At 37.5% G+C, this 13,841-nt stretch overlaps 1 protein-coding gene across 6 annotated transcripts in view; it reads right to left on the bottom strand.

The window, feature by feature from the left end:
• Positions 1 to 13,841, bottom strand: part of IL15 (interleukin 15) — a 127,246-nt gene that overhangs the window by 54,136 nt on the left and 59,269 nt on the right. For 4 of the 6 annotated variants that reach the window (XM_065904415.1, XM_065904413.1, XM_065904412.1 and 1 more), the window contains one exon: positions 9,945 to 10,066. The exons of the other annotated variants lie outside the window; for them this stretch is intronic. The gene's annotated coding sequence lies outside the window, so the exon portion shown is untranslated. The remainder of the gene's footprint in view (positions 1 to 9,944; positions 10,067 to 13,841) is intronic. 6 annotated transcript variants of the gene reach the window in all.

The raw sequence follows: 13,841 nt of genomic DNA, 5'->3' as shown, positions 1-13,841 counted from the left end.
AAAAAAAAGAGGAAAATAAACCCCAGGTAAAAGTAACCTATTTAGGAGTTGAGATCTTATAGGACAGAGGTACAGCCACAGGAGGAGTTTACAAAGAAGTCTGAATGATTTAGATTTTCTTTAATAAACAGAAAAGTTTCTTTAAAAATAATAAATAAATTATATGGCATTTTCAAAGTCCTACATAATGAGACACCTGCATTTCCAACTTTATTTTCCAATTAAATGGTGGCCAATAAGAAGTTGCAGGGGGTGTAGCTCAGTGGTATATTGCATACTTTGCATGTACAAGGCCCCAGGTTCAACCCCCGCCTCCTCCATCTGTGTATTTTGGACTTGTCTTATGGTTCAGTGGTAAAGAATATGCCAGTAATGCAGGAGACACAGAAGACGAGGTTCAATCATTGGTTGAAAAGATCCCCTGGAGGAGGAAATGGCAACCCACTCCAGTATTCTTGTCTGAAAAATCCCATGGACAGAGGAGCCTGGTGGGCTACAGTACAATGGGTCACAAAGAGTCGGACAAGACTGAGCAACTCAGCACGCACAAATAAGAATTTACTTACCTACCTTCTATTCTACTTATGCTCACCATCTTCAAATATATAAAAAGAAGGATTTTTAAACTATTATTTAAAATCATAATAAAAGAATAATTACTAACAAATATCAAGTACTGACTACTTAGTTACTGTTCTAAGCTATTACATTTACATAGTATAAACCAATTTTTTTGTTACAACAACTTTGTAAGGAAAGGATTGTTATTATCATCATTCTAAAGATAAGAAATCTGAGGAACAGGGATTCCTGGTCCAAAGTTACGCAGCTAGCAACTGTCAGCACCAGGGCAGGAAAGCAGGAAGGCTGGCTTAATTTCTTGCACCATGCCCCTCAGAATTAAACTAATGTCAAATCCTGTTTGGAAAATTCCTACCACTTGGCTTTCCTGAGGCTCCTTGAAAATGAAAGTTTGTCTAAATGGAGTTCCTTTTACAGTAGAAGTAGAAAGAGGCAGGTAGAAAATTCTCAAGATCAGAAAGATGTGATCCAAGTGAATGCTTCAGCCAGGAGGGAGAGAAAGCTAAAACACGTAGGAGACGACAGATGTAAGATAAACTCTCCACTGAGGGATCAGTACCCTTGGTGGAGTGGGTTGAGAGTACATTTGGTGGTAAGGCTTAGTCCTGGCTTATGCTTTGGAATTCCTGATGGATATCAACAAAAAGGGTACCCTCACTAAACAGGCAGCCAAATGTGATAGAAAAATAAAGGTGAGGATTAACTAGGCAGAGAGAAGGACTGAATCAACACACCCAAACCTCCTCACTGGAAGGGATCCAGAAGTTTCTGCCAAAACCCACACAAGATGGTGAGGATGGCTAAGGAGAGAGCCATACTTGTATGCGAGAGGCAGTGGCGAGGTGACATGAAGGAAGATAAGCCAATTAAAGCAGAGAGAGTTTAAAAGCATGGTCTGAATAGGTAGACTGAGGCTCAGAGGATCTGCAGGATCTATCTTGCAAAAGGTTCTCCATTGGACTTTCCTGGTGTCGAGTGGTAAACAACCCACTGGTCAGATCAGGGGACATGGGTTCAATTGCTGGACCAGGAAGATCCCACATGCTAGAGAGCAACTAAGCCCCTGAACCAGAACTACCGAGCCAGCACGCTAGGGCTGGTGCTCCACAGCAAGAGAAGCCACACTAGAGAGAAGCGCCTGCTCGCTGCAGCTAGAGAGAGCCTGTGGGCAGTAACCAAGACCCAGGGTAGCCGAAAGTAAATGAACAAACAAACAAATTTTTAAAAATGCTTTAAATTTAAAAAATCATTAATTAAATTAATTAAAATTAATTAAATTAATTTAAAAAAGGATCCTTCATTCCACAGAAAATACTTCTTGATAAGGATGTGCTTATATTTCCTGGCATATGTAGTACTAAGCATTATCTCTATCACAAAATCAATAATTTAACAAGCTTTAATAAAACCGCAAAGTGTTTTCACCACAATTATACAATATGTATTAATAAAAGGTGTACCTCCTTTCTGGACATTTTCATGCACAAATTATAGTTCTGTAACTTAAGTTTACTACTACTGACAGTAGACAAATCTCCACTGCCTCATAAAAATTGCTGAGATTTCAGATGAGACTTCCACAGAGTATTGAAATAATCACCTGTATAAGAAAATTAGAATTAAGATAAGATAGAAGATAAACAGGGCTTCCCAGGTGACACTAGTTAGTGGTAAAGAACCCGCCTGCCAATACAGGAGACACAAGAGATGCAAGTTCCATCCCTGGGTTAGGAAGATCCCCTGGAGGAGGGGATTGCAACCCACTCCAGTATTCTTGTCTGGAGAAACCCGTGGACAGAAGAGCCTGGCGGGCTACAGTCCCTGGGGTAGTAAAGAGTCAGGTAGGACTGAGCACACATGCAGAAGATGACTAAGTAATTTACTGATAGATAGTATCGGTATCTACTAGTGATAGACTGGCAGTGAGGTTCATGCTTATATACACTGTGACTAGCCCTGCAGATCTGTGGGCAGAGGACTAACCAGTATTTTGTCAGCTTTCGAATATTATGCACATTAGGAAACCAAGACAAAAATAAACACGCTCCACCTTATCACCTACTCACGAGAACTTAAACATCTCAAAAATCAGTATCTAACTCAACTCCACCCTTCCTTCCTGAGTACACAGAGCCTTGAAAAGCAGAAGACAAACTTATTTCTTAATCTTGCTGACTATAAGAAGCAAGGACACTGCTTTTTGAAGGTGAGTGACTAAGAGTGGTGTTCTGAAAAAAACAGGGTATGAATTAAACCATACAACACCTGCTGTGTTCATTTTACAAACGACAAAGCTGACAGCAGCAGTAGCTAGCCTGTGTTGGATACAGTGCTCCTAAGCGCTTGAGCTGGGCTTCAAATTCTAATAGTGTCCCACAATGCATTTCACAAAATTCAGCATCCATTCTCTTAAAAAAATTAATTCTTAATAAGAGGAATAGAATAGTTACTTCTTAACATAATCAAGTCTTCTTTAAATTAATACCGACTTCTAACCTACTAACAAATCAGTGCGTCCCCACTGTATTCAGGAGTAAGAATAAAATACCCTGGTGGTTATACTTTGGAACTTTTTTTGGAATTTCTGATTAATAAAGTAGAAAAAGTAAGAAATTCTAGTTAAAACTACTCAAAAAAATAAGATCATCACTTTTATAAATTCAACAAGTATTTAATACAACAAAGCTAAATACAGTACTTGAGATATCACAAAGACTGAAATGGCAAGTTCTTTAAGATGGTTTGGAGCAAAACAAATGAAAATAAAAACTGAATAACCATAATTTTCATATTCATCATTCTATATTTTAGCAATATGTAGAGGAAATTATATAACTCACATTATTGACAAAAGTGTACAATTAAAATAAACATGATAAAGACTATATTAAACTACATAAAAATAAATAAAGCTAAACTAAAAAGCAAAAAAGACAAATAATTTGAGAAGTATACTTTATTCCTGGATAGAAACACTATGCAATACAGAGATATTTTTCCAAATTATTTCATAGGAAATGAAATTGACATTACAATCTTTACATTCTTCTCGGAAAAATCTACTAGTGAAAACAGTGAGAACAATTTTGAAGTAGAAAAGTAATAAAGAGGAACCAGACCTAATAGATGTGAAGCAAATATATAAAAGCCTGATTTGGGGATAGGATTTAAAGCAATTTTTAAAAAATTCAACAAAATAAAATTGATAGAGTTGACAAAATAAAAATTAATATTTCTATAAGTTACATTAACTTATAAATGTAATAATAAACTTACAATAATAAATGTAAAAACAAACTTACAATAAACCAAATGATAGGGTAAACACTAATAAAAGTGAGAAAAAAGACTAAAATGTGGTTTCTTATATTTTTAAAGGATTATAAAATTTGGTAAGAAAAACAAAAATATCTCTAAATATAAATAACAAAGATCATTGCAGTAAAAATACAAACAACAAATGAACATTTTATGGAATCCAATATCTACAGTAATCAAGAAAGCAAATTAGACTCAAATGCATTTCTTACTTTTTAAATTTGGGGAAAAAGTTACATTTTATTGACTTTAGGAAGTGATCGCTATGTATACAGATGTCAAATTATAATGTACAGCTGAAACTCATGTAATTAAAAAATTACCATTTGTTATATTTTTTATAAAAGTAATGTACATACTTTAAAACAAAAGAAAAAGAAAAGAAAAGATATTCATTTTAGAAACTGTACCTTGATTCCTGTCCCTGTTCACCTGTTTCCCCTCCACCTTGCTGTCTTGATTTAGGCAAACATTTTTAGTCCTTGCAAATACTTAAAAGTTTCCTCATGAAATGCAAGCAAATTTAGTAATACGTGCTTTCATTTCTACATTCCTCAAATAAAATTAAATAACAAGCAGCACTTCACATGAGGTTGAACATATTGTCTATGAATCAAAATGCTATTTGTATTAGTTATTTGACTGTAATGGGTTTTCGCCGTTGAATGGGCTTTTCTCTAGCTGAGGAGGGCAGGGGCTACTCTAGCTGGTTGACGGGCCTCTCACTGCAGCGGCTTCTCTTCTTGCAGGGCTCAGCCTCTAGTGTCCGGGCCTCGGTAGCTGCGGCACGTAGGCTTTAAAATACAGGCTCAATGTGTGTGGCACACGGGCTTAGCTGTCCTGTGGCATGTGGGTCTTCTTGAACCAGGGATGGAACCTGTGTCTCTTGTACTGGCAGGCGGACTCTTTACCATGGAGCCACCAGGGCCGCCCACTATTTGTATTTTTAATGTTCATTTATCTTTGCCTACTCGGCTCAGTTGGTAAAGAATCTGCCTGCGATGGAGACCTGGGTTTGATCCCTGGGTCAGGAGGATCCCCTGGAGGAGGGCAGGGCAACCACTCCAGTACTCTTGCCTGGAGAATCCCATGGACCGAGGAGCCTGGCGGGCTACAGTCCATGGGGTCGCAAAGAGTTGGCCACAACTTAGTGACTTACACACACTGTTTTATTGCTTTGTAATTCTTAACACTCCCACAATTCCTAAAACATATTTACAGAGAAAACTCCTGGTCATTTGAGAGGCAAATATTTTTCCCAGCTTACCAGTCTCCTTTAGAATTTCTCCAGAGTTTTTCTTTTGTTTTGGCTTGCTTTTTGCCAACCAAATGATTTCTTTTAATGAGTCAGAGTTACCTTTTCTCTCTCTCTGTTTTAGTTGCTGGAATTGAGCAATAGAAAATGTTCAGCTAGATTATATTTTTCTTTTTAAGTAATAAGTCATTTACACATAACAGCTTTACTTACACTTTTCTAAATTTCATACCTCAAATTCCTTTGCCTTTTTTGGTTTTGTTAACTAATATCTCTGGTACATCACTAACAGGGGTGAGAGGTAAACACAATTATCTTGCTTGTTTTTGAGTAGAAGTAACAGAAGTAACTCTAGCATTTAGCCATTATTGACAATGTCACTGGACTGAGTCTGTGTATGTGTATGTGTGAACATACAGTTTATTGTTTTGTCATGGTTATAAAATGTTTGACTCTTTCTTTAATGAGGTGTCTCTCTTTTTTAAAACATCCAGAATGCTTGCTAAATTTTATCAAATGAGTAGAAATTAACATATGATTTTTCCCTTAGATCAACTATTATGACAAATATTTAAATAGGCTTCATAATCTTTCATCCCTAGAATGAAATTTACTTCATCAAGAATACATAATTCCTTTGATGAGCTGCAAATAATTTTCTGAAGAGTTTTTCATTGATATTCATAAATAAAATTGAAAACAGTTTCCTTCTTGTGAAATTTTGAGCATGTTTAGGTGTCAACGATAATCTCCCTTCATTAAAACAAGCTGAGTTTATATTCCTCTGGAAGGGTTTAAATCACACTGAAGTACTCTCTTCTTTTAAAAAATCATTAGATAGGGTGTAATATACAAATGATGCATACTGTAATATCTAGGTAACAATTAATATCTTAAGCTACAATTTTAAAAGATACATTTAATATTTAAGGGAAAAATAAAGAGTGAAATAATATTAATTAATAAATTAGTAGAGGAATCCATTAAAAATCCATTAATCCATATAAAGTCAAGAAAGGAAGGATAAAACTACATAAAGAGATGAGTCAAGTGGAAACAAACAGTAGGCTGGTAGATACGATTCCAACTATATCAGTAATTCTATTAAATGAAAATGGACTAAATACTCTATGTAAAAGACTAGGATTGCCAGATTAAGTTAAAAACAAAAATGTAAGACACAGCTACCTCTTGTTACAGGACACACACCTGTAGTATAAGGACAATGTCAGGGTGAAATAGAGGGGAAAATATGTATCATGCAAACACTGAAAAAATATAAGCTGGGCAGCTCTACTAATTTTGGATAAAGCAGACTTGAAGGCCAGTCACTTACTAGAAAGATAGGCGGGCACTTCATACCCAGTAAAAGGTCCATCCACCAGGGGTATATCATGATAAAAAATGCAGCCTCCTAAAAATTAGAGCTTTAAAGTTTATAAAGCAAAGCTAGTAGAACCAGAGAAAAGAGAAAAAGGCAAATTCACCATCATCTGGGTGACTTTAAAATATCTCTCTCCAAAGCTAAGAGAACAACAGAGAAAGAAAATTCATCAACAATAGAGTAGGCCTGAAAAAAAAAACAAACTTGATCTACCTGACATGTATGATGCGTTGCACCTCAAAGTGGAAAAATTCACTCTTCTACTTCTGGAATATTTGCCAAAGGTGACCATGTGCTGGACCACAAAGCAAGTCATTACATTTAAGGAACCAAAATTATTCAATGTTTATTATCTGGCAGAATTCTGGCTGTGAAATCAATAATAAACTCTTAGTTTATTTTCTCAATTCTCAATTGTGTGAAAAATAAACAACAGACTTCTTAGAACTCACGAATCCAAAGAAATTCCAACAGAATTCAAGCAAATAAAAAAGATGTGACATCATCATTAGGCACAGAAAAAGGATTCTAGTAAATACTGCACTTCCAAGAAGGCAAGAGAAGCTAAACATGGGAAAGGGGCAGGACAGGAAGCCCCGAGAAGGGAGTGCCCAGGCGGGCTGGCCATTCTTAAGGGCACAGAGCTACAGAAACGGCACCTCTGCAGTCAACCCCAGGCAGAGGAAGGGGCAAGATTTGCAAGAACGTGTTAATAGCTCCTACATCCCGCTGGGCAAAGATTAGCCAGCCAGCCTGTGAATTTGCCCACATTTTCATCAGGAGGAAACCCCACGCAGGAAATCCAGGATACGATCTGGTACCCGACCCCACCTGTCCCCAAAGGACACAGCCACTTCGTACCAATGCATTTCCCTCCTTTTTGAAAAATGTGCTTTCTGAGATCTGCCACTTATGGGGACAAAGAACCTTTCTCCGTTTCTCCTGGCAACGACTCCCTGCTCAAGCTCAGTCCCCATGCAGAACGGGGCTCTTTCCTTCCCGTTGGTGATTGCTGACAAAGGTCATCACAGGGCCCCCCCAATATTCCATTTCTCTCAGCCCGCAATAGAACTTCCTGTGCAAATACCACCAGCCTCAGGTGCCTTAGTCTACAGCCCACGGGCTTGGATTTTACAGCTTTTCACTTCAGATTTTACAGCTTTTTCACTATCTCTGAGTTTTGCTTTAGACTTAGTTTGTGAGTCTTTCCCCAGACCCATTCTATTAATTTCCAAGGTGAGAATTACATTTGGTCCAATCCACTGCTCATCACGGAACCAGGAAAGATTGCTTTAAAATTGTTAAATGTCAAAAAAAAAAAATTGTTAAATGTCAACATTGAGGAAAATGTAGCGTCACCAAGACTCACAATGGGATGATGAAGATGTAAATCTGTACATATTTTCTGGAATATGTCTTGCATACCATTTATAACTTTAAACATTTGAATTCTCCTAGAAAATTTTCCTAATAAAAATTTCAAAAATCTGGTCAGAGATTTATTAAAAAATATACTTACTGAAGTTTTCTTTTAATAACATTAAATTAATGACATTATAATAGGTTATGATACATTTAAATTGAAGTATTATATACACATGAAAAGTAAGAACAACTTATGTAATATCACAAGGAAATGTCACAGTTTGCTGTTAGACAAAAGTACAAGGCAAATTTTCAATATTTTTTATATCAACCATGTAGAGAAAAATAGCCCTGGAAAGAATCATGTAATAATCTGCCTCTTAGTTATTGCATTACTGCTAATGCTTTTCTCACTTTATACTTTTCTGTACTCTTCACTCTTATGATAGTGAGCACGTTATTTTAATAATCAGAAAGATAACAATAAAACAAAAATCTTGAGACGCTCTCCCACAGATAAGAACAGCTATTGCAGGCCTCCACAAACCATCAAAAGGGTTGTTTTTAAGGACCCCAAAGGAAGCTGCTCTGCATTTTTATTAAGAATCCCTAAACTCAAGAAACCACCTGCTCAAAAACTAGGAATAAAAAATTCCAATAAACAGAAAGTACTTTTGTTATGACTTCAAATCAACTGAGGGGACATTCCTGCTTAATTTCTTGCATATTTCAAGTATGATTTCATTTAATGAAAATTCCCCTGGTTTTTGCCCCAGAATTGATCATAATGGAATTTTTTAATAACATGTTTATTCATTTTCATAAACAGTGACAATTTAGAGCTATGTTGCCGTGACAAAAATGTCCTAGGTTCTATTCCTCAACATCCAAAGGGCTCTCCAACTTCTTCTTTGAGTCTTCAGTGGTAGCTACACATAAAATGTTTATCTCTAAGACTGTCAGTAAGTTGTTTCTCAAGTTTAGGGAATTCTTAATAAAAATTCTATGAAACAGAGCAGTTTCAAAGAAACACATGGAGTTAGAAGATATGTCTTACTTTGTAGGTAATTATAAACAAAGGACATTTTCTTCATTCTTTTTCTTTCAATTTATATTCACTTTATTATCTTAGTAGGCCAGAAATGATTGCATAAGAAAGGAATTACTTTTTTCCTCTTAGGATTCTCGTAAAGGGTTTCACTTTTCATAAACCCCTGTATTTACTCTACTGCATATTCTGATCTAAACACATGGTACTAGAATTTTTCTAACAGAGTTATATATTATAACTGAAAGTAAAATTAAACACAAGTGTTCACTTTATCAAAAAGAAGCTATTTCCTTGGATTTCCATTTCTGTGACTTTATTTTGTTTAGTTCTTGAGACTACTTGATTTTACATTGCTCTTACTTTTCAAAAGTTTCAAATGGTCATTCTAGACCTCTATCTATATTATTCTCTGATCTCCTTACCTTTGTAAAATCATTCAGAGATTGGATCGCTGCATTACCTTTATTATCTAATTCTAAGTACACTAGTTTCTTTAAACTTGACTTAATAACAGCAAAAAGTGAGAGGCACAATTTCTTCAACTAATATGCCAAGGGTTGGCAAACTGACCCACAGGCCAAATTTCACTTGCCATTTGTTTTGGTTAATAAAGTTTTGTTAGGATAAAGCCATGCCCATCTATGTCTATACTTCCCCAATACTTTCAGTATATAGGGGTAGAGTTGAGTAGTTGCAGTGGACATCATTTGGCTGGAAAAGCCTAAAATATTGACTGTCTGGCTTTTTTCAGAAGAAAATTTGCCTACCTCTGTTATGTTGTTTGTCCTGTTATAATGTTTTCTGTCCTCAGAAAAAGCTTTCAACCTTCTACGGCAAATGGCATTTTAGTTTTTACTAAGATGCTCACTTCTTAAAAATCTCAGGCACATATATAATATCTCTTAGTTTGCCACATCATCATTATTGTTAATTACATTATTACATAATGGGTCTGTACTGTATGATGTAATTCTTAAAACTTTACTTACATGACTTCCTATATGCTGTCTATCTGCTAACATTGACTTCTTGGCTTCCTGTGACATCACCAACATGGCACATGATGAGACACTATTTTGAAGAGCCACGTGACCATATGTAGGAATGGATTCTGTAGGAGTCAAAGGCAGGATAAAGAGATTAAAAATTATGTACTGAATAATCTTCCCTTCTTTGAATTTATAATTACTTCTGCATCTGATGATGCTGGAAAAGACAGGAAGACTCATATGGAGAGGGCTTCAGAAGACAATAGGAACTTTTTAAAATTAATTGTCCCTAAAATCTTCAGTCTTCCTCATAATTTAACTCACATCCATGTTGAATATAGCTGCTTTATTTGGGGAAAAAATAATCATACATTATTTAAAAGAAGGATTTTTTTACTCTTGCCCTAGAACTAGTGATAAGAACCAAATACTGGGGGATAAAGAAGCATTAAGCTGCCCTACACTCTAAGGAGAGTTTTGTAGCTATGTCTAGACACCTACTCTAGGGAGAATTCAGAGGCAGGCAAACCCTTACTCTACTTCTCCTACCTCAAAACCATCAACTCCACCCCAAGACCCCATGACTGGTCCATATACAGAAGACTAAAATACTAGCATGGGAAGTGAGAGGCAATGATTGGAATCACCAGTCAGCAACATGACAGGAAGTACTATGGGACTGTACACAAGAGACACTGTGTTATAAACTGAGTTGTTTATAATTATAATTATAAACCGAATTCTTGTGTTGAGGCCCTAGCCCCCATTGTAATGGTATTTGAAGATGGGGTTTGGAAGGTGACTAGGGTTAAACGAGGTTATAAGGGTGGGACCCTCATGATGGGATTAATGTGGAGTTATGAGAAGGGGTATTAGAGCACTTGTTTCCTTCCTCTCTTTACACCTCAGGAGGACACAGCAAGAAGGCAGCCATCTGCAAGCCAGGAAGGGAGGCCTCCCCCAGAGAACTCAATCAGTTGGCATCTTGATCTTGTGCTGTACCCCCAGGGGAGGGATCTGAAAGGGCAGGGAAAGCCCAATTCTGGAACCTCCCACACAGAACACATCAATAACCTGTTCCTGTTAGCCAGGAAGGGAAGCAACAGCTAACAGAGAATAGCCTAGTTAAGTCAGGAGCCATCTGGTATGTCTGACCTTCACCACCCTCTAGGCCCTCAACTTCCAACGCTTAAAACCAGAAGGAGGTAAGAAAGCATGAAGATGTGAACCACACCCTCTTCTCTCGACTGGGCCCACAGGTTTAACTTGAGCTGAGTGAAGAGCTGGAGATGAGACTGGAATTTTAAATGGACTAGACAATTCAATAATCAGAAGTGACCAAGATGCTACCTGATCTGACAATTTTGTGAATGGATAATTACAAATGGATTATGAAAGAAGTTGTACCTGAAACACTGAAGAGTCAGCATACCTAGGTCTTTGATACCATGCGTTATGAAGGAAAAAGGAAGAGGCAATGACTGTTCAAAAAACAGTAACTCATTTTGGATCACTTTAAGGCAAATTCCTATTCTATCATTTCTCCCACTCTCTAGAAGTGACTTTTATAGTTTATTCCTGTTCAAATTCCCTTTTTAACAATCTTTCACCTAATCCTTTACTATTATATAACAATAAGAATAACAAGAATCCTTATGAAGATTTTTGTTGAAAGAAAAAAAGATTTTTGAGAAAAATGTTTATTCAACTTAAAAGTTGATCTTAAGACACAGTCATTAACCAAACCTTTCTCTCTCTCTCTTATTTTTGCTTTCTCCTCTGCATCATGCTCATACAACAGCCAACTCCTTAGTCCTGGTTTATCTTCCTACTTCTATTATCTGTATGCAGGTCAGGAAGCAACAGTTAGAACTGGACATGGAACAACAGACTGGTTCCAAATAGGAAAAGGAGTACGTGAAAGCTGTATATTGTCACCCTGCTTATTTCACTTATATGCAGAGTACATCATGATATGGATGAAGCACAAGCTGGAATCAAGACTGCCAGAAGAAATATCAATAACCTCAGATATGCAGATGACACCACCTTTATGGCAGAAAGTGAAGAAGAACTAAAGAGCCTCTTGATGAAAGTGAAAGAGGAGAGTGAAAAAGTTGGCTTAAAGCTCAACATTCAGAAAACTAAGATCATGGCATCCAGTCCCATCACTTCATATTGCCATAGATGGGGAGACAGTAGAAACAGTGATAGACTTTATTTTGGGGGGCTCCAAAATCACTGCAGATGGTGACTGCAGCCATGAAATTAAAAGATGCTTACTCCTTGGAAGGAAAGTTATGACCAACCTAGATAGCATATTAAAAAGCAGAGACATTACTTTGCCAACAAAGGTCCGTCTAGTCAAGGCTATGGTTTTTCCAGTAGTCATGTATGGCTGTGAGAGTTGGACTATAAAGAAAGCTGAGTGCTGAAGAATTGGTGTTTTTGAACTGCGGTGTTGGAGAAGATTCTTGAGAGTCCCTTGGACTGCAAGGAGATCCAACCAGTCCATCCTAAAGGAGAGCAGTCCTGGGTGTTCATTGGAAGGACTGATGTTGAAGCTGAAACTCCAATACTTTGGCCACCTGATGCGAAGAACTGACTCATTGGAAAAGACCCTGATGCTGGGAAAGATTGAGGGCAGGTGAAGAAGGGGACGACAGAGAATGAGATGGTTGGATGGCATCACCAACTCAATGGACATCAGTTTGAATAAACTCCGGGAGTTGGCAATGGACAGGGAAGCCTGGCATGTTGTAGTCCATGGGGTCACAAAGAGTCGGACACGACTGAGCGACTGAACTGAAATGAACTGATCTCTATTATCTCAGAAGAACTTATTCTTTGAGGTTTTTCTTGGATATTTTCCCATCCACTCTACAAACATTCATCAACTTGATCAGGAGCACCTAAGAGAGATCTCTTCCTTGGGCATTTTCCCTCTGCAACCAAGAAATAAGCTTCCTGGATAGGCACACAACTGAGAATTCCACAGGATGCATGAGAATGAAATCAGCAAATATGCTGAAAGGCACAGGATGAGCACTCAGACCCATCTGATTCTCAAAAGGAAGGATCCTGAGAGTTGCTATGACTTTTTGGCTACCCCCTGGGCTTCCCAGGTAGCAGTAGTGGTAAAGGACCCACCTACCAATGCAAGAGACATAAGAGACGTGGGCTTGATCCCTGGGCCAGGAAGATTCCCCTAGAGAAGTAAATGGCAACCCACTCCAGTATTCTTGCCGGGAGAATCCCATGGATGGAGAAGCCTGGTGGGCTACAGTCCACAGGGTTGCAAAGAGTTGGACACAACTGAAGCAACTTCACACACATGTACGTTTACCCTTTTAAGTTTCAAAAGAGAGGATGAATAAGAGCACCTACACCTCTGATTTAAAGCTAGATAGATCCCTGCCTTTCATGTCCTCTGTTGCCTAATCTTTCAATTATTAGCAACAAGGGCTAATGTTTCTAGAAAATAGGAGGCAAGCTTCTGCAGGAAATACCTAAGAAGGGGTAATAAAAATATTTAAAATCAAATTCAACTCAGCTCTGCTGCCATTTGCCCCAACAACCTGCCTCAACTAATGCAACACACTCTTGAAAATGCCATAACTATGCATGTCCTCCATCTTCACACAGCAGTTAAGGCTGACCGATCCAGATCACTGGCTTCTCTGGGGCCAAATGAATGTTTGGGAAAATTTTTTGTCTCTTACTTTGGACTTCAATTTGTACACACTGAAATGGAATAGAATCAAAGAGTGTTTGATACTCCAAGCAACTTCCATCTAGGCACCCGTATTTCAAAGAGGATAAATGGTTCCCAAAGGAAATGCCTTCCTCTGACCAGCAAAGCCATCTAAGGATTGTTATGCCTTTCCATAAAAGGTG

The sequence above is a fragment of the Muntiacus reevesi genome, chromosome 13, assembly GCF_963930625.1.
Source record: "Muntiacus reevesi chromosome 13, mMunRee1.1, whole genome shotgun sequence".
Classification (NCBI taxonomy): domain Eukaryota; kingdom Metazoa; phylum Chordata; class Mammalia; order Artiodactyla; family Cervidae; genus Muntiacus; species Muntiacus reevesi.
Note: the sequence above shows the minus strand (reverse complement) of the source record. Positions and strands in the feature narration are given on the sequence as shown.